Source organism: Lissotriton vulgaris, chromosome 2_1, assembly GCF_964263255.1.
Source record: "Lissotriton vulgaris chromosome 2_1, aLisVul1.2, whole genome shotgun sequence".
NCBI lineage: Eukaryota > Metazoa > Chordata > Amphibia > Caudata > Salamandridae > Lissotriton > Lissotriton vulgaris.
In genome coordinates, this window is record NC_141687.1 from 218,226,206 (window position 1) to 218,248,152 (window position 21,947).

At 47.8% G+C, this 21,947-nt stretch overlaps 1 protein-coding gene across 2 annotated transcripts in view; it reads left to right on the forward strand.

Annotated features, from left to right (window-relative positions):
* The first annotated feature begins 4,934 nt into the window (after positions 1-4,934).
* Positions 4,935-21,947, forward strand: part of DTX2 (deltex E3 ubiquitin ligase 2) — a 634,388-nt gene continuing 617,375 nt past the window's right edge. Inside the window, exon 1 of one of the 2 annotated variants that reach the window (XM_086954786.1) lies at positions 4,935-5,085. The gene's annotated coding sequence lies outside the window, so the exon portion shown is untranslated. The remainder of the gene's footprint in view (positions 5,086-21,947) is intronic. The other variant, XM_086954785.1, reaches the window with a different exon arrangement.

The window sequence follows — 21,947 nt, forward strand, 5'->3', positions numbered from 1 at the left end:
AGGTCTTTCTCATACCTGGGACTGATTTGATGAAACTCCTTACCCACCTCCTTGCGAGATGAAGCCTCTTGTTGTGCCTTCTGCAACCTGGCTGTTTTAACTTCAGTCTTCCCACATACTTCCTTTTGTTTTCTTTACTGTTCTACCTTGCTCTGCGCCGAGAAACCCCTTCCGGTAGCTGCGCGCCCAACAAATCTTTAATAATAATGTATGCGACCACCTGAGGTATATGTGACAATGCTTGGGTGCACTATACCTAGTATTGCTTCTTCCAATAAGTAATTTTGTGACTACCAATCATTTTTTATTTGCATTTTTGGTATTATTGTTACAATGCCCACATAATATATAGTACAGGATATATGGTGAGTTCCAACAAGTGGACATTGCTTTACATAAAACAAGATCAAGGGATGACAGTTTGAATATATTAACTATGTTAAGCAGGTGTCACGTTTCCCGATTAATTAACAATTACAGTATACATTTTATGCTTAACGGAAATCATAAAAGGTATCACATATTCTTAAATCTCGCTACATTGTGACAGGCATATGTCTACTTTGGTTTTTGCTGGGCCTGGTTGACCTTAATTACAGAGAGTAGTACAATGCATATTTAACGTAAAGGTGAACTTGTTACAGCAATCAAACACACATGAATCACTCCAGGTCATTGTTAGTGGCTGTGTCATTTGAGCGCCCCGCCCCCACCCCCGTGCCTCACAGAACAGACTAAATAGAAATTTGGGTTTATCCAAACCTCTGAGCTTACCAGTATGACTCATGTGTAGTATTGTTACAGAATTGTTGGACCTGGATTGTAAGCCGTTTAGGTATCTATGTCTGGCCTGACCTCATCACCGTTTTGTGAGTTATTATCCTCTGATTTGTGACTACCAATCATTTCACATTTTATTTTCTTACAGGTACATCGTTCTGAGTGAAAACCATAAGTCACTATTTCACCCCAGAAAATGAGATATTATTTTCCTTTTTTGCACACCTTAGTGGGTGTGCATTTACACCTCCAAGGGCCCCCTCTTTTTCTGGCATGCTACTGATGATCCTGAAGAAAGCCACTTAATCCAATCCTGAAACACATCGAAACACATAGACCTATTTTAGGATGTGCGAGACCATTTACATCTCCCTCACATCCGCAGTTCGGTTTTAATTCTGCCCCAGGAACCCATTATTACAATTCTCCTGGCTAGGAGGGGTATCCTGGAGACAGTTTTAACTTACCTTTTTCACAAATTGTCACAAACTATTAAAATCCTGTTCCGCTGTAATAAGGCATCGAAGCATACCTGGGGTGCACTCTGCACCCTAGCTGGGAACCCGATGATGAAGCATGCCATCAATTAAGTTGGTGGGTGAGGGTTTTTTTTTTTAGAAAACCTAACTTTTTTTTCTCACAGATATTTATGGATGCAATTTGAATTCTTTGAGCCCGTCATTGTTGACATTCATTATCTAGGGGAGAAGGACAAGCTCCTCTGGTTCTTGCCATTTGTTCAAATATATAATTTCATTATTGACCACTATGGCCTAATAATTAACGGATATAGTGGGTATCATCATATCCTTCATTGACATCAAATTAATTATCTTATGCTCCAAACATTAGCAATCTCTTGCCATACTTGGTGAGCTGTCAGCTACTGTCAATGATATGATTTTGAAATAGTGGATAGACCTCAGATTAGTGTACTATTGTATGAAAACTTGTCCAATGATAGATTGTACATAACACAACTCCCATAATTCCGCATGAAGACAGGACGGGTAAGAGTGTATATAATTGAAAGTAAAGATGGACTTACCACCGAGAAAAAGACTGATCAGGTCAAAACGAGCTGGTGGAGCTGTGCAAGTTGAATTAAATGCATTTTTGACAATAAATTTCCTGGAGTGCAGCGTATTATGTTCCTTTGGTGACAATATATATGGCACGAATCGTAGAGGCATCTGCATGGTAAAGGTATGTGTGGTAAATGTATGCATTGTAAAGGATGTTTACCTGGTGCCACTAGTGTTTAATTTGAGCCAGTTGTGGCAGGTGGGACCTATCAGCTCTCATTTTTGGGGTCGGCACTTATTTTTCCTCATCAGACTAATTCAGAGCAAGCAAGAGTAAGGCGGGAAAATTGGAACAACTGTTACAGAGGGAGTGCTATGAGCTGGCAAGCATGACGTAAAGGGGCAGGGAGTGGCTGACGATGGATATGGGAGGAATTAGAAGACATCGGTAGGGCCGGACTGGTAACATAAACCAGCACTGGCGATTAAGTCGGACCGGCCGCGGCAATAGGTAGGGGAGGGTACACTGCTACTGGTACAGTCAAGTCAAGTCAGAATTTATATAGCGCACTACAAACCCAGAGGGTCTCAAGGCGCTTGAGGAAGGGGGGGGGGGGGAGAGGTTTACTTATCGAATATCCAGGATTTAAGCGGTTTTCTGAAGGCTAGGTGGTTTTGAGTAAGGCGGAGGTGGATGGGAAGGGAATTCCATGTTTTGGCCGCTAAGTAGAAGGATCTTACCCCCATGGTGGCTTTGTGGATGCGCGGAACAGCGGCGAGGGCTTGGTTGACGAACGCAGCTGGCGGGTGGGGGTGTAAAAGGAAAGGCGCGTGTTGAGGCAGTCAGGTCCAAGTTCGTATAGGGCTTTGTGTGCGTGGGTGAGGAGACTGAAGGTTATCCTGTTGTTGACGGGGAGCCAGTGAAGGTCTTTCAGGTGAACGGAAATGTGGTCTGTGCGGGGGATGTCTAGTATGACTCTGGCTGAAGCATTTTGGATGCGTTGGAGTTTTTTCTGCAGTTTTGCGGTGGTACCGGCGTAAAGGGTGTTTCCGTAGTCCAGACGGCTTGTAACCAGTGCGTGGGTGACCGTTTTTCTTGTTTCGGTGGGGATCCAGCGAAATGTTTTTTTGAGCATGCGTAGGATGTTGAAGCATGATGATGAGACGGCGTGGACTTGTCTGGTCATCGAGAGTGAGGAGTCCAGGATGATGCCCAGGTTCCGTGCGTGGTCCGTAGGTATGGGGGCTTTTCCTAGGGCCGTTGGCCACCAAGATTCGTCCCAGGCGGAAGGGGATGCAACTAAGTTGAGGACTTCCGTTTTGTCAGAGTTCAGTTTCAGACGGCTGTGCTTCATCCACTCGGCTACTTCTTTCATCCCTTTATGTAGGTTGGTTTTGGAGGTGATTGGGTCTTTGGTGAGTGAGAGGATCAGCTAAGTGTCATCAGCGTAGGAGATGATGTTGAAGTTGTGGTGACGTGCGATGGTTGCGAGGGGGCTCATGTAGACGTTGAAGAGGGTGGGGCTGAGTGATGATCCTTGCGGGATGCCGCAGATGACTTCGGTGGCCTCTGACTTAAAAGGGGGGAAGCGGGCTCTCTGAGTTATTCCAGCGAGGAACGAGATGATCCAGTCCAATGCTTTTCCTTGAATTCCGATGTTTCTGAGGCGTTGTATCAGGGTGCTATGGCAGACTGTGTCGAAGGCTGCAGAGAGGTCAAGGAGGATGAGGGCGACTGTGTCTCCGTTGTCCAGTAGTGTTCGAATGTCGTCTGTTGCTGTGATGAGGGCGGTTTCGGTGCTGTGTTTGGCTCGGAAGCCAGACTGAGAAGTCGGGTGATTTGTTTGTTTTGAGGAAGGCGGCGAGTTGATTGTTGATGGCTTTCTCAATGACTTTGACAGGGAACGGGAGGAGCGAGATGGGGCGGTAGTTTTTGAGTTCGGAGGGGTCAGCTGTGGGTTTCTTCAGAAGGGTGCTGAGTTCGGCGTGTTTCCAGCTTATTCTAGCGCTGTGCAAAATCGGCCTCCTGTACCAAAACTGTCCCCCCGGGAAAATGCCAGGTGCCCGCTACGGCCAGTCTGGCCGTGGATAGCGGTATTTCTCAGCTTTCTTCATATTCGGCACCCTGACAATCAATAACACGTGCCGCAGGTTTCGGAACGAAAGAATGGGTCCTGGCACTTATTGTTTTACAAATTAAGCACTGGCTGCCATAGTTTAAAAATGTATTGGACACAGCATAGGGCAGACTGCATACACAATAAGATAGGCATCCGCCAAATGTTCCAAAACATCAAGCATTTAAATTATTACCATTTGGCCAAACATTACGGTCACAGCGGTAGAGAATGGTGGTAACTGAGCAGGTTGATGGCAGGAGAAGTGACGTTTTGGGGACTTTAAACTAGGATAAACCGAGAAATGGTGTAATAAAAAGGTGAAAAATAAATGTCCACTTTGATGCAGCAAAATTCCTAGGGGTCTGCGAGAGCGCAATCCAAAACTCGGTGTTCCACCTGTTTAAAATGTTGCAGTCCTCCGATACTACATTTCAAGCAACGAGTCTGACGCTTTAGAAACTAGTTAAAAAGAACGCCGAGGAACGGAAACGTGATGCCCCAGTGTCACACAGCCATTTAATTCTCCTAAAGTGCCTCTTATACCCCTACTCTAAACACCGCGCGGCCAGGCTGACACGACCACCTGTACTGTTTCCGTGGCTCTTTGGGAGTAAGTAAAGCACCCTCTACCAAGGGACGGTTGATCTCGATGTGTCTCTACAACCTCCAAACACGAAGACTCCTCTACACGTTACAAATGTAAAGTCTCGGCGCACTCTGAAAAACAGCGGCCCTGTACTGTTTCCGTGGCTCTTTGGGAGTAAGTAAAGCACCCTCTACCAAGGGACGGTTGATCTCGCTGTGTCTCTACAACCTCCAAACACGAAGACTACTGAACACGTTACAAATGTAAAGTCTCGGCGCACTCTGAAAAACAGCGGCCCTCAGGGATTACAACAGTCATATCCGGGTCGGCTAGCGCTGTCATGAACGCTTCCGTCACTTCCGGGACGGGCTTTTCGGTTTTTGGAGCAATCGCAAGCTTTGCTGGGCGGAACAGGCAGTCAGCCCCGCCTAGTGTCCACCCTTAAAGTGTCAGTCTGTAATCCCTACCGTTCTGATAGGCTTGCCAAGCCCCCAGCTCATTAAATACTTTTAGAATTGAAAGCAAAGCAGATCAGAATCGGATTGTGAGACCCTCCTCCGCTAGCATACGAGAGGTAAGCGTAGTAGTGTGATGATCACACCGCCTTTTTCGGGGGAGTTGGCAATCAATACGGTACTTCGGCACTCTGATCAAAATCAGTTACGATTGATACGATAGGGATGTATTAGCTAGATACTAGGGCATATGACTCACCTGTGACGTTTACCTATGTTACTTGTCCTCCTTTTTCTTTTCACATACGCACTTCCTTCTGTGTATTCTGGTAGCCTCTCAATTTATGCCTCAATTTCTTCTCCTTTTATACCTCCCCACCCCCTTTTTAAACCAATTTAGGCTTTTTCCCTTCCGTGTTATACACTCTTTTCTCACACCTCTGCTTTTTCTCTCTCATACACTTGTTGTGTTGCTCTCATTGCCTATATTAAGGGTAAAATTAGGTCATGAGTCAGGAAGCCTTGGTAGAACAGGTGATGCCGGTTACAGCACTGACATGGAAAGGTTTCCGTGGGAACTGTGTTCTGATGGGCTAGGGTTTGCAGTGATCGGCACGGAGCTGATATCAGATATTGGATGTTTAGGTGTAGACAGGTTGTAAAAGACTTTGAATTGATGACCTAAAGCCTGCGCTAGCCTTCAACTCGCGAGGGATTGTGGGATAATCATTGGGTTTTCTTGAAGGGGAATTGGGGTTGGAGAAGCGTCTCTTTTTATCTGCCAATCGTGTTCTTTTTCTTTTTCTATGTGACTGAAAGTGCTCATGCATTAATCTGTGAAACCTGATTTCTTTCTGTTTCATCAATGGCAGAAAGCAGTAATGCCTTGAAACCTTGCATCCCGTGAGGACTTTTTGTAACATTCGACAACCTGTGCTCGAGATAGCTAAGTTTTTATGAAGACCAGCCTTCTCTTACCAGTACGCGCTAGGTGATAATCAGATTATGAATTCTAAGTAATACCGATAAATTCTATTTTATTCACAAGAGGTTTCTATTTGGAGCACTGCTATTTTTAGCCGTTCTCGTATGGTGAAGAGGACTCATGTTGGATGTTTTCCATCTGATAAAGGCATACCTATATATGCGTTAACTCAGGCAGTGCAGTATCAGTAAAGGTCGAGCTCTCGCTTTAGGTACAGTACAGAGACATCCTATGAAGCATTGAGGTTCTGTGGTCTGTGTTTCTTAAAATATGGGGTTAAAAACCATTTAATATATCTTAAGTAAAATTTGCAGAAGAATAGGAAGTGCAGATCATCCTGTGAACTAACACCATCGCAAGGGCAGGGGTTAAAATCTGTACTATGTCGGTAACCCAAAGGGAAAGACAACAAAAATGTTACTGAGCCCGCTCTTAGACGAAACAAAAGTGATCTCTCCCAACTGGTCATAGGTAGGGAGAGATAGGGCGGGAGTGGTTGCCTACACAATTCATTTCCCAAATATTTTGCGACAGTTGATTTCGTTGATTCTCTTCCCATCCGTTCAGAATTATAAAGTGCATACAGTGCATGTTTGACCTCAACTTTATCCTTGGGCTCAATCCTGGTAGGGTCTGAAAATAGAATGCCTCTGTCCACGGCGCTCAGTGTTTTAAAAACTCCTGATAGCCATGGAATCGCCATACCATGATCACAGTTTAAGCAATCTTTTATGATATTTTGTGTGAGGGTAGCTGTATTGTTCCTCCAGATCCTAACCCAGAAAAGTGCTGGTCTGGCTCTGATAAAATCACTTACGTAGGGAAGATTTAATTCATTATGGCAAATATAATCCCAAGTTGAGATTGGAGCGCCCAATATTTTCCTGCAAAAACGGCTTTCTTCCCGCTGAATACATGGGCTGTTTTCCAACCCCCAGACATTTGGTGTGCGGCCCATGAGCACCGCATCATCTGCGTATAATAACACTGGTAGGGGTTTCCCTAGGATTATCGGGACATCACTAGTAACTTTTTTCAGACTTCTGGATAGACCATTAATGTAAATGATAAACAGCAAGGGTGCTAAAACGCACCCCTGTCTCACCCCCCTACCGATGTCAATAGCTCCAGGAACTTCACCGCCCATCCCAATTCTGACCTGAGCTTTTAGGTCAGTATGGAGATAGGCCAGGAAGCCGACAAGGGCTCGTCTAACCCGTAATTTAGTAGGATTGTCCAGAGTTTGGATCTATTCACTAGATCAAAAGCGGATGAAAGATCCATAAAAGCAAGGTAGGTGGGGGACGATCGAGCAAAACTATACTTATCAATGATCAGTTTTAGGTTCAAGCATTGCTCTACTGTCCCCACCCCACACCGGAATCCCATCTGACTCGGGTCCAGTAAGTCTGTGTCTTCAGTCCATTCAAGTACCCTGTTATAAATTACTCGTCCCAAAATTTTTAAGGTGTTGTCCAAGAGGGAGATCGGGCGGTAGTTAAATGGTTCCGACCTGTCTCCCTTTTTAAAGAATGGGACGATAGTACTAGTTGCCCAAGTAGCGGGCATAGCCGCTGTTCGGTAGGCTGTTAAAGACGTTAACACCTTGGCTGCTACTTGAATTTTTCCCCTGTGCTGGACATTCCAGAACAGGGTGTGGTCGTGACGGAACCATTCCGTCATCAGCACAGCTCAGCCGTGACTGATGACGGAATGGTTCCGTCACAAGCATCGAAGGGGTTAAGAAGAATTGGTGCCCATAGATCCGGATTATACTTAATAATATCAATGGGCAAACCGTCAGGACCAGGCGCCTTGTTTCCAAGGCTCTCTTTTATAGCTATTTCTACTTCGTGGGCTTCAATCTGTAGGCCGCGCAATTGTCCTGGGGTAGGAGTTGTCAGCTCCTCAGACGGTGCTGCATAGTTTTTTGAGAAATGAGTCTCCCATACACTGCTAGTTATGTTACAGCTAATTGGTGTGAGCTTCTTACCCATTTCCCTTGTTTTCCTGACTGCGGACCAAAAAGGCCCGCTGCCTCCCAGATTTGCGCTGGTAACCAGCGATTCCCACTGTTCAGAAAGTAGTGTAGCCTTTCTTTCTGCTATTTTGGTTTTATACTGTTTCCTGGCTATCTGGACAGTCGTTTTGCACCTGGGTTTGGTATTAAGTGCCCTTCTTAATTCCTTATTTGCTAGTGAGCAGGCTGAGTCAAACCACCTTGATTCTTTACCTTCCTTAGGTAGCGGGACTGACAGGAGAATTTTTATGGTTGAGCACAGTTTTTCAAAGTCGGCAATTATCCTATGGTGATTGCCGTCCGTGGATGAGCAAGACTTAATCAGATGCGGGTATTTAATTTGTACGCTATCAAGAATTGCCCCACTGTCAACCCCCCTCTCTTTTTAGTCGCAGTCCTTCAGTCGAGGGTGTGATATCCCTTGCGCCATTTAGGTTTGTGTAAACCAGACTGGGGGCAAGGTTCAAAGTTACTATAAGTGGGTTATGGTCGCCGAATGTTGTCACCATCACTGTCGACTTTACTATACAATCTATTAAATGAGGCGACATAAAAATATAATCAATGGTAGTACTGCTGTCCCTGCTTGTAAATGTGGGGTCGTGAGAGGCACTAGTACTAAGACCTGTTGTCATGGCGTCACCAAGGGTAAATTCAATTAGTATATTAGCTAATTCGGTACCCCTTCGTTCCGCCTGGTCTAAGTGGGTCCTATCCTCAGTCCCATGATTCTTTGTTAACTTTGCATTAAAGTCACCCCCAATTAAAATCCCTGACCCAGCATCAGTTAGTGGGCTGAATTCCAGGTTATGTAAAACCTTTGACAATGTCTCAAAGTTCTTGTTTGGTACACAATAAAAATCATTATTATAAAAATTGATTAAATAAATCCTGGTCTTTGACTTTAGCTTGTATTCAAGAATTTGAATGTTCGGATTCCCATTAGACAAATCCCTGATTGAACCACCAGCCAAAATCTTGATCCCAATGAACAAACCACCCCTGCTCGACCAAAGCTAGGTTTGGGTGATGTTATACTAAAACAGTGGTAACCCTCTGTGTAGGTTCCCAACAGCCCACGTTTCCTGAAACATAACAATGTCTATGCCATCAATTATCTTGGCCCATAGGGGGTCTGAAAGCCTGGATTCCAGCCTGCCACGTTCCAGCTGAGAATTGATAACCCACAATGGCTACAATGTCTGGTGGACTTGCTCCCAGCGCTCCTCGCTATATTCGCATCATCTTCTGGTAGTGTGGGGGTTTTATGTTCATATGTGGCCAGAGGGGTAGCAGTGTGGTCGTATGTTAGTAAATCACAGGTGGCATTGGCTGACATTACGGTTGGTCGTTCCTCATTAGTATTGCCAATTACTGGGCGGCCACCATTGGCAATCAAGTTATCAGCTGGTCTGTTCTGAGTTGGTCTTTCTTCAGCTAATAGTGGGTATCCCTTGTTTCCATTACTTATGTCTGAGCTTCCAGTGTTACTACCATCCATTTTATTCAGTCAGTCCTGCTCATCTAGGTTTAAAAAAGTATATTCAAAGCGATTATGGGTTGGGATGTTAAATAGTGGCCTGACTTCATTCAGCTGCATATACTGATTTGGGGTGAATGCTGGATAAGACCTTTCCCTATGGTCATAGTGGGGTATTGTTGGGAATTGGGGGTAGTACAAAGGGGGTGCTGGCATTGGGACCTGATGGCGCCGAACGGGACCATTCAGGTAATTAAAATCTTGGTTCTGGGAAAAAAGTGGGGACTTGATCCTAGCACTAAAGTTTGGATCCCGGTGAGGTGCGGCGAAATTGTTCGCCATGTTTGGCTTAGTGGAAATCAGGTGCCTGTAAAAGTAGCCTAGTGGGAGCAGGGTGGTGTTAAATTCCCATGGTGAGGGTAGTGGAGCACTGGCCAATGTTTTTTCGGCCCAATGGGGTTCTTAAAATTTTAAAGTTATACAGTCCCCCTCAAACTTTTTCCTCAGTGGGCCTATCTAGCCCACTCTCTGGGTGTGAATAATCTCCCTAGCCCCTTCCATAGGGAAGTTGCAATTAGCAATTAGCCAATGTAAAGTCTTGTTTTTGAGGGATGTAGGGGTTTCTTCTTGGTACTTCCTGAGTTTGGAAACATTAACTAGGACCAACATGTACGCCCCGCATTCAGGCGGCAGGTTAATACGTGGGGGGACCTGCCGCATGTTAGTTGCTATGTTTAGGGCGGGCTGGGCCGTGGGAGGATTTTGAGCAGGGTTGTAAGTTTGACTCGTTGGAATCCCCTTGCTCTGTTTGATATTTTGGCCCTTCCCTAGCTCTGACGCTACATTGGTAGTATAAGGGATAGCCATGTGATTAGTGCTAGAATTTGCTGCCAAGTGATTGTTAGTATCCCTTTACCTGCGACCTGTGGGGTTTTGAACGTTGTGGTTGTGATTGAAGCTGGGGGATTCTTAGGTTTGGGGCTTATGGGTTTTGAGGAGATTAATTTAGCTCCCACGCCAGTAGACGCCCCATCTCTGGAGATGTTCTTAATGGGGACGCTTAATTCATCTAGTTGTTTTTCAATGCCTGTAAGTCTGCATTCTATCGGGGACAGATAAATGCTAAGAAGTTCACCCATTCTTTCCAGCAGTTGGTCATTTACAGTGTTTGCATCAGTTTTGTCCTCTGTGCCCAGCAACCTTCCCTGGGGCTCCTCGCTTTCTATCTCTATGGTTGCGTTTGTTCCACCTGTGTTTAAGTGTGGATTAATGCCCTTCCTAGGTTTTTGTTTGGGTGCGCTGTTTCCTAACCTTAGAGATACTATGCTTTGTTGTGTGTTTTGCTTGTTTTTGTATGGCACCCTCCCGCCTGCCCCTTAATTGCCTCATACTGTCTGTGGTTGCTTCTACAGGAGTAGGATTAATGGATCGGTTAGGAGTTCTTTCCAAATCCATACTGAGTTCTGAATCAGTCTATCAGAGGGATTGATGCTAATAAATTTACCTTGTTTGGTATACTGTGAATATCGGCACGAACGTCAGTTATGGGTCTGATGTTGCTAGTTCTAGCCTGGATGGGTGTTATTGCAGATGCTATGGTTCCAAGGGATGATCGTTTAGCTAGGGTTAGGTCTTGCGAGACCCTTCGCTCCAGGAGTAAAATGCCCTGATCTATGGCATCATTGGCCCTTGTTATAAAATTATCTATAGGGCCTATTACTGGTGCTCCCCCAGCTGCTGTTTTACTTCTGGTGCCCCTAGTAGACATAGTGAAGGTTTTAATAGAATCACAATATAAATGATACTCTGATCAGTCAGAACAAAAGAAAGTGGGGCTAATGTTGGGCTTGGCGAATGTGAAAAGCAATAAGCCGTGCGCCGTACTGGACGATGAAGTTCGCAAGGAGAATAGTAAGTAGATGCAGGGCAGCGTTTTATCCTTCTTGTTAAATATAGGAGGGTCCAGCAAAGCGTCCAAATGTGTCATTGAGTCAAGAATTGTTGGAAACCAACATACCTTGGGGCGCTTATGATGTAGATGTTAGGGGGGTGCGCCCTCTGAGGGCCTCAGAAGGCCCGCCCTTTGCCCGGGCTTAGCCCGGCGCCCGCCAGCGGTCCCGCGGCGGCTAACTGCAGTTAAGTGCGCCTCCAGGCGCGGAAATGGCGTGTGCTTCCGCTGCTAAGGGTCCTGGGAGTCGTAGTCCCCTTCCCCTTCCTCCGCTCGGCGGCCGCAAAGAATGGAGCTGCGGCGGCGGGAGGGGGGAGCAAGAAGACCAGCAAGCACAGTGGAGGGCAGGTAGGTTTGGCAGCTTTCCCCCAAAAAGTTATGTTCAAGTTGCCCGCTCTGCCGGGGCTGACTGCACTTAAGTGCGCCTCCAGGCGCGGAAATGGCGTGTGCTTCCGCCGCTAAGGGTCCTGGGAGTCGTAGTCCCCTTCCCCTTCCTCCGCTCGGCGGCTGCGAAGAATGGAGCTGCGGCTGCAGGAGGGCGGAGCAAGAAGACCAGCAAGCACAGTGGAGGGCAGGTAGGTTTGGCAGCTTTCCCCCAAAAAGTTATGTTCAAGTCCAGTTTTAGGAAGGTATTTTGTAGGTAAATTAAGTGCAAGGTGTGGACCTACAGGGGTGTGGATTTTTTTCTTATAACTTTTTATTGAAAAGAAGGCATGTTACATAGGTTGGGCAATAGTAAGCAAATTATAATTATAGGTAACACAGTAAATGGTTCCTCGGACTGTACACATCACAACATGAGATTGACAATATTAATCGTGCTGTGTAAAATCCCACCAGTGATATCTTCTCCGACTCTCGGAGGTTCACAAATCTCCCCCGTGTAAACGTTCCACCGCCCCCATATTTGCGTCCATTTGTTCGGCCTCTGCTGGCTTCATAAATGTATTTTTCTGTCACCATACACCAACCCATATCATTGGCCCAGTATACTATTTTCGGTGGGCTCTGAGCCCTCCATAACCGTGCACTATTCCTTTTAGCAACCATAAGCCCCAATGTGACCCATATTCGCTCCTTGGAGTTCAAGTCTGTAGGGTCCCAGATGTTCAACAATGCCAACTTAATATTACAGTGGATCTGTTGCCCCAGTGCGTCCTCTAGTCGCACCGCACTTTCCCAGTACCTCTGGATCAATGCATACTCCCAGAGAGTGTGAATAAAGGTGCCCTCCTGCCCACTGTGTCGTACACAGCCACCACATAGGGTATAACCCATGCTAACCAGCAGAGGCCCTTACAAGTAGGATCTTTGGAGAAGCTTTGAGTGGAGATGGCCACCTCACGAGGGGAGGCCACCGCTGCTTACCACCCCTCATCATCATCTAGAATCGCGATATCGTGATCCCATTTGGCTCTCAAGCGGGTCAAGGGATCCACCATATTGTTGATGAGCTTTTTGTAGATAAGGGATATGGCTTTTTTTCAGGGGTATAGAATTTAATAAAATATCTACATATCCATGGGACAGGTTGCTTCATAAAACTGCTTGTCCTGTAACACAATCCACTTGTCCCTTTGCTGCCATGTAGTGCAGTGACACATTATGGCATCAATCTGATTATATAAGAGCTCTGATTATGCCAGAGCTCATACCATGGTAAGGTGTGAGTCCTAGCAATTCCCTTATTTTGCCACCTTTCCACAGATCTACATGCTCAAGCTGGAGGGAGTGGAAGCAATAGTTCCCCCCCCAATGGTTGGAATGCCATTTTGAGTCTCTGCAAACCTACTAACTTGCATGCTTTTTACGTTTTCATCCGCTTGTCTCCAATATTTTCCCATATAGAGAAAGGTTGGGCATTTACTTCTGTCAAAGCAAGGGCAGAGGTAAAACTTCTTCCAGGGTTGGGGGAAAAAGTGGTCAATGAGAAAGTGAACTTGCTACAGTGCAACACATTTTCGCATGAGGAAATCTACACATGATTATTTACCTGTGCCAAAATGCAGTTCACAAATATTTTCTAGGAGTACAATTTCCTGACCTACTTCTCTAAATCCTTGTGAATTTATGAGAACCGTAAATCCGCACTACTGCAAGGACATATACCAAGGGTGCACTTTTGTGACTTTCTTTCAAATTTGGGCCCCTGTTTAGATCTGCCGTTTTTTAATTAAAGTTCTCTCTCTCGCTCGCACTCTCGCTCGCACTCTCACTCTCACTCTCACTCACACTCTCGTTGAATTTGTTGTTCAGTGACAGGAACTGCTGTGGCAATGTTTGGTTTTTAGACCAAAAATATTTTTGCTTTTGCCAATGTTGGTTATAATGATGAGGGTCCAGCAGCTCCCACAATAAAAAAGCTTTTGAAAACCCATGTCAAAACAAGGCATGCATTGACATAACCAGAAGGCTGACCACCAAAGTCATACCTATTGACTTTGACTATGCTTGTTAATTTTCATGTTTCCTATAATTTTGTTGCAGCTGGTTACACTGATTTTCCATTAGGAATATTTTTGGGAAATATTAGCCTGCAACAGCACATCTTGATAAAGGTTACTTCAAAGAAATGGTACCTAAAATTTCACAGCAGTTTAGCAAAATGCTTGTTTCCTAGTTGCATTTGTTTACTATTTTATTTTGTTGGCAAAGAATCATAGGTCTTGCTTTCAAGCTTTTGCATATATTTGCATATAATCAGAGAGATCCTAAACGCATTATACATAGTCTTATATTGTTAAACTTTGCAAACGTGTGTACACATTTTTTTACTTTATCACTCAGTAGTGCAGGCTGAACTTACATTTCCTTAGAGTGCTCACTCTAATGATAAAGGCTTTGTATGAATGAACCTTAAATACAAGTTCGAACAGTGTTCACATATGGGAGCAACTATTCCCTTAACTGCAGTCAATTGCCTTTTCTGATCCATAATGTGGTAGTGTAATCTGGCAGCCAAAGGGTTTTTTGCTGAAGGGGGTTGAGCATACTTGTCCCACGGACAAAATAAACATAAAAACATTGTGTCCTTCACCCCAAACAATATGTCCTGGGCACCGGGCTGTAGGATTTCCACACCACTTGACCTAGTTGAGAAAACTCAAGGAAAGTTTCAGGCAATTTTAACACTTGGCTTGTAATTGATACAGTGCACGGAGAGCCATGAACTCTGTTTTCTATTGTGGGAACACTTAGAGAACCTTGTACGAAAACCACAGACATAGCTACTAATAGGTTCTTTTAGGCTGTGAAAAGGCTGTTTTACCTTTTTTGAAGAAGAACCATAGGAGGTTCCAAATAGGTTGAGATAATGATATACTAGTTCTCGTGTTGAAAATGAATCTTAGATTTTATCACACTTCTCTTTTCCTTAAAAAAACTATCAATCATTTATATAGTGAAACGCTCTCACTCCTAGCGGTATCTGGGTGCCGAGGTTCCTGTGTTGAAAAGTCAGATCTTGATTTTCTTTCTGAAGCTTTCAAGGGAGGGTGGTGTTAAGAGATGGAGGTCATTCCAAACTTTGGTGGCGATGTAGGAGAATTCGCCCCCGCTGCAGGTGCGATGGATGCAGGGGACGTTTGCGAGGGCAATTGAAGTGGAGTGCAGGTGTCTTGACTGAAGATGGAAATTCGGTCGATAGTTGATGTAGGATGGTCCTTGTTAGACCTGTCTGGCTTTTTGGCGAAGTCCCTCCTAATTTTTATTTATTTTGTCCCCTTTTTGCCCCTCATACCCTTGTTAATTTTTGTGTCTACTGACTTTTTGTAGGTGTTGGTCAGGGGGATAGGTGTTTTCTTCCCCCTCATAATCTTTTACCTTAGGCCCAGAGGCCTGTTCTGACAGGAAAGTTGGCACCACCTAAAATGGTGGCCACCAACTGCCCCAACTGTCACCAACAGAACTTGGCCATAGCCTAACATAGGGCATTCCAGAACCTTCTGGTCCATTCTGGACCACTGAAGGGCAGCCTATATAAGGCGGAATGCAGGGAAGCCATTTTGTGCTGACCAGAGAGTGGAGGAGTGAGGCAGTGGTGAAAGGAGGAGGACGCACTGGGAGCAGTTAGTTTGTCCCTGTGACAGACAGCCACTACAGGGAGACGTTCCCCCTTGAACCCCTGACCAATCCCTCCCAACTACCCTCTTCTATTGAGGAGATTGTTCTATCTGAGGTGGAAGCCCACCTCTACACCTGAGCCCTATTGACCCCTGTCAGGACGCTCTGGCTGAAGGACTTCCCGGATTGCCCCCCCCTGGCAGTGCTTCACTCACCAACGTTGTGGAGAAGATAGTTTCAGCCCAGTGTTGAGCCTGGTGTTTGTGAGGAACAGTAGGCACTGAGGAAGCCAGGGCCAGGAGAGATCGGCGCTGGAATACAACTGAGGAGGCGCCTGGGAAGTGAAGGGTGCCGGTTTTACTGGAGCGGCGCTGTCCTCGCCGTCTGTAGGACCCCGGGGGCACCGGCCGCGTCATAGTAAACATCCCCAAGGTTTTTGAGTGTGGAAGCGCTTCCGCGCATGCCCCTAGCGATTACACTCCCTTGAACAGGAGGGGCCTAAGATCGAGCAGGCCCGGAGGAGGCAGCGTCTTGGCTGCGGAGCCTGCGCGGGAGACGGCGGAAGCGGAGGCGAGCTGTGAGGCGGAGTGTCCTGCGAGCGCCTCGCGCATGCCCAGAGGATCAGCGCGACCCACGGAGATAGGCGGGAGCGGAGGTGGAGTTGCCAAGGAGCTCCGCGCATGCCCGGGTGATCAGCGCGACCCTCGGAGATTCTGTGGAGAGGCGCCGGGAGTTTCCCTGGCAGCGGAGGCAGCGGTAAATCCTCTCTTCGGCTCGAGCGCCCCATTGTGAGGCGAGCGCGAGCGAGAGGGGGTGCAGAGGAGCCCAGCCGCCAACCATTTGCTGAGATCTCTCTCCCCGCTTGAGCGCTACCAGCGAATTCTGCGCGAGCGGGAGAGGAGAGAAAGGTGCACCGGGAGGCTGGTGATCGATATCAGCGCTGAGTCCTCCCCTGCCCCTGTGAAGCGGGTTCTTTCCCTGTCACCGCAGATAAATCTGCTTACAAGTAAGGAGTGTCACCCAAAGGGGAGGGGAGCAAATCTTAGCGAAGGAGGGAATAAAGAGTACCTTCTAGAGTTGGAGCTACCTCAATTTCTGAGAGGTGTCAGTTATAAAATAACAGTGAAGGAGGAGGGAGCCTACAGATGAAAATTGCTGAACCTGATTTAGATCGTTTGGATGGTAGACTGAGCAGATAATTCAACTGCCGGGAATCAGGAGTGAGGGAGGTTGGTGCTGTGGGAGACCAGTATTGGGCACTGTTTAGTAAACTTTTAAAGCTGATCCTGGAGTCTGATAAAATGCCTAATTAATGCTGAACGTTGAGTTTAGATAACCAATTGGAAGTGTTATTATTACTCTATTGACAAGTGTACTGTATTATTGAACCTCTTTGGAAGTAGATTTTCTGATTTAAAGACAACTGAATGAAATGTAATTTGGAATCTAACTGATAATTTGCTTAGAAGTTTAAGAAGTTTAATTGCTGAAACTACAATATCCTGAAATGTCCTAAGCTGTAAATTTTGACAACAAAGAGAAGATTATTTATATAAAGCAGAACGTATTTTCATATAATTTTGGTGTAGTGTTTTCCTTTTTGAGTGCTATTACGTGAAGTTACTTTTGGGTGGTCTGCAACCTTTACACTGTGCCTCTAAATGTTAGTCTTGCCCTAGGCCAGGCTACCTAATTCCAACATATTGGTGCCTAGCGGTGGGATTGCGGACTTGGTTGCAGCTACTTACTAGTAATTTGGCGTAATACACCCAACCTACACCAGGAGTTTTCTCCTTGCGGCCCTCCCAATTAGTCTTTTTGTTTTTTCTAAATTTATTCCTGGTGGTGGGTGGAGTTGGTTTTAGGTTACCCTCACCCCTCTGAAATTTCTGGTGTGTATCCAGGTTTGCCAGATTCACCATGGAGTTTGCGGTGGAAAACCTGGAAGTCTATTCCGTGCCCCAATTGAGAATGTTCTGCCAGCAAATGGGGGTCTTTTTCAAACATGGTGCTAGGAAGGGGGAGCTCCAGACTAGCCTTAGGGCCTGGGTGGAGGCACACCAAGAGACAAAGGAGGAGGATGAAGAGGTTGACCAGGGCACAGAAGGGGGGGTGGAGGAGTTATTCCGCCATGAGGGGGAAAACTTGCTCACCGGACCAGTGTCCTATTCCAGAAAGGGCAGTAGCATTTCTGGGAAAAGCCTAACCGAAGCCGAGCTCACCGATAGGAGGGAGAAAAGACAGCTAAAGTGGGAGTTGGCTAAGTTGGAGCAGGAGAAAGAGGAGAGGAGGATGGTCCACGAGTTTAGGCTGAAGGAACTGGAGCTCCAAAGTCTACAACGGGGGTCCTCTCCTGTTAGGAATGGTGGCAGCGAACCGAAAGAGTTAGCCAGGGAGTCCAAACCCTATATCCCAAAGGACCTGATAGCGAGCTTCAGTCAGGGGGATGATGTTGCTAAGTGGCTGGCCGCTTATGAGGTTTCTTTAAAGGTTCATGGAGTGCAGGAGAAGCACTGGGGGGGTAGTTTGTACAAGTACATGCCTCCTGCTGGTCGGGACACCTTGTTGGCCCTGGATCCAGAGGAACAGACAAACTACCCCACCATGAAGCTGGCGTTATTGAGGAAGTTCGGGCTCACCCCAGAAAGGTACCGACAGAAGTTTAGGGGGAGCCACAAGATGGGAACTCAGAACTGGGTGGACTTCCTTGATTACGCCAGAAAGGCCTTAGAGGGTTGGGTCAAGGGCAGTGAGGTAAAAGATTATGAGGGGCTGTATGATCTGTTTTTGAGAGAACACCTCCTCGAGAAATGTTTTCCCGAGCTGCGCCAACACCTGGTAGACAGCAAGCTGACTAATCCCCGGAAGCTTGCAGAGGAGGCGGACATCTGGACAAGTACCCGGGTGTCCACCAAGGGGACTGGAGGGGAAACTCAAAAAGCCGGACAGGGCGCCCCCCAGAAGAAGGAGGGGGGGGAGAAAAAGAAAGAGTTCTCTAAAGGTCCCCAAAATAACTTCCAAGGGAAGGGAGCAGGTTTCACCCCTATGGCAAACCCGCCCCGGAACCCTCATCCTGGCCAGAGCCAGCAGCCCAGGGTTCTCCACTGTTTTGAATGCGGTGGCGTTGGACATTATAAGGGAGATGTCAGATGCCCAAAGAGACCACCCCCTCCCACCGGAGGAAAGTCACCGGGAGTAGCTAGTGTAGCGCTCGGGGAGGAGTTGCCCTTAGATAAGGGGGGTGAGTGGGCGGGTGTCACCTTAGTGTCCCTGGGAGAACGGGAGATGGTGCCAAAGATCCAGGTGCCCCCAAATACTACAAAGTATGGGCAATGGGTTACCATCAATGGCCAGAGAGGGGAGGCTCTGAGGGATACAGGAGCCAGCATGACTATGGTGAGAAGTCAGCTGGTGTCCCCAGAGCAGGTTGTTCCAAATGTACTCCACCCCGCCGCGATGGCTGACGGCAGAATGGGCCACTATCCAGTGGCTGAGGTTCCCTTTGAGTGGGAGGGGGTTGCAGGTTCACTTCGAGTTGCCGTAAGCCCTGCCGTGCCAGTCGATTGTCTGTTGGGGAATGACATGGAACACAACACTTGGAGAGAGGTGGAATACCGGACGCATTCTGCGATGCTGGGTACACCTGACTGGGCCTGTGTCAGCACACGGTCTGCGACTGCCCGGAGAGGGAGTTCGCCTGGGTTGGAGCCTGGAACAATGGCCCAACCCGCTGCTAAGAAGGGACAGACCCGGAGACAGAGAAAGCCTGCTCCGGCTTCCACACCCCATGAGACAGATCGGCCACCTGCGGTGGTGGACCAGGAGTCCGTGGAGGGGGAAGTAGACTCTCTGGAGGATTTACCCATCCCTGCGGAGTGGCATGTGGAGGGAGGTCCTACCAGAGAGGAATTCTGTAAGGGGCAGAGGGAGTGCCCCACCCTTGAGGGACTGAGGCGACAGGCTGAAGCCCAAGCAGCAGGTGATGTTACGGGACATTACCATATTTACTGGGAGGATGGACTCCTCTACAGTGAACCCAAGGTACCCTTGCCTGGTTCATCAAGGGCCTTGGTAGTCCCGCAACAGTACCGAGCCTTTCTTTTGGAACTGGCTCATGCCATACCCCTGGCAGGACACTTAGGTCAGGACAAGACCTTTGCCCGGCTTGTCCTCCACTTTTACTGGCCTCGAATGAAAGTGGCGTCCGACACATACTGTAGGACATGTGTAACCTGCCAGGCCAGTGGGAAAACAGGGGTGAAGCTAAAGGCTCCCCTGGAACCACTTCCAGTCGTTAGCACGCCCTTTGAGAGGGTGGGCATCGACATTGTAGGGCCTTTGGATCCACCGACAGCAGCTGGTCACAGGTTTATCCTGGTACTGGTGGATCATGCCACACGGTACCCAGAGGCAATACCTCTGAGGACAGTCACTGCACCTGTAGTGGCAAGAGCCCTAATGGGAATCTTTACCCGAGTGGGATTTCCCAAGGAAGTTGTGTCCGACAGGGGGACCAACTTCCTGTCAGCTTACATGCGGGCAATGTGGAAGGAGTGTGGAGTGACCTACCGGTTCACCACTCCTTATCACCCCCAGTCAAATGGACTGGTTGAGAGGTTCAATAAGACCTTGAAGGGCATGATCAGAAGTCTGCCCGAGAGCCTGCGGAGGAAATGGGATGTCCTCCTACCCTGTTTACTCTTTTCCTACAGGGAAGTGCCCCAGAAGGGAGTGGGCTTCAGCCCCTTTGAGCTTCTGTATGGGCACCCTGTACGCGGTCCTCTCAGCCTGGTGAAGGATGGTTGGGAGAAATCTCCCAGGAAACCCCCCCAGGATGTGGTGAGCTACATGCTGGCCTTCAGGAGCCAAATGGCGAAGTTGTGGAAGCAAGCTTCTGACAACTTGGAGGCCAGCCAGGCAGTCATGAAGGAGTGGTACGACCACAACGCTCACCCGGTGGAACTGGAGCCTGGACAGAAAGTGTGGGTGATGGAGCCTGGAGAGCTTAGCGCCCTCCAGGATCGCTGGACAGGCCCCTTTGAGGTGTTGGAAAAGAAGGGTAAGGCCACATACCTGGTGGACCTTAAGACCCCTCGACAGCCCCTACGGGTGCTACACGCCAACCGACTCAAGCCCCACCATGAGAGGCCCGAAGTCATGCTGATGATGGTGACTGACGGGGGAGAGGAAGCGGAAAGCGAACCTCTCCCAGATCTCTTTTCGTCCCAAGAGAAGGATGGGTCAGTGGAGGGAGTGAATCTCTCTCCTACTCTCACTCCTGAGCAACGGGAGGACTGCCGCCAGATACTGGAGCAGTACTCTTCGTTGTTCTCCCTTGTCCCGGGAAGGACCCACCTGTGTACCCATGATGTGGACACAGGAGACAGCCCACCAGTGAAGTCCAAGACCTACCGGCTGTCTGACAAGGTGAAGGCTAGCATACATGGAGAAGTTGCCAAGATGCTAGAGCTGGGAGTAATTGAACCTTCCAACAGCCCTTGGTCCAGTCCGGTGGTGCTCGTGCCAAAAGCCGCACCACCAGGCACCACACCTGAACTGAGGTTCTGTGTGGATTACCGAGGACTGAATTCAGTGACAAGGACTGATGCTCATCCGATCCCTAGGGCGGATGAATTGATTGACCGGCTAGGAGCTGCCCAATATCTGAGTACCTTTGACCTCACTTCAGGGTACTGGCAGATCTCCTTGACAGATGGAGCAAGGGAAAGGTCAGCCTTCTCCACGCCTGAGGGACACTACCAGTTCTGTGTGATGCCCTTTGGGCTCAAGAACGCCCCTGCCACATTTCAGCGGCTGGTGAACCAGGTCCTCTCTGGAATGGAGAGTTTCTCTGCTGCTTACTTGGATGACATTGCTGTCTTCAGTAGCAGTTGGGAGGACCATCTGCAGCATTTGCAGGCCGTTCTCCAGGCCCTGAGACAAGCTGGATTGACCATCAAAGCCAGCAAATGCCAGATTGGGCAGGGGTCAGTTGTGTACCTTGGACACTTGGTGGGTAGGGGGACTGTGCAGCCCCTGCAGGCGAAGATTGAGGCAATCATGGCCTGGGAACCCCCCAAGACACAGACTGAGGTCCGAGCTTTCCTGGGCCTCACAGGATACTACCGTCGCTTTGTGAAGGGGTATGGCACTATTGTAGCGCCCCTCACAGAGCTCACCTCCAAGAAACAACCTCGACGGGTAGTTTGGACAAAGGCTTGTCAGCAAGCCTTTGAAAAGTTGAAACAGGCAATGTGTGCGGCACCGGTCCTGAGGGCCCCAGACTTCTCCAAGGAGTTCATTGTCCAAACGGATGCATCAGAACATGGCATTGGGGCAGTGTTATCGCAACTCAATGAAGAGGGCCTGGATCAACCTATAGTCTTCTTATCCAGGAGGCTGCTTCCCCGGGAACAGAAGTGGAGTGCCATTGAGAGGGAAGCTTTTGCGGTGGTGTGGGCTCTGAAGAAGCTGCGGCCATACCTC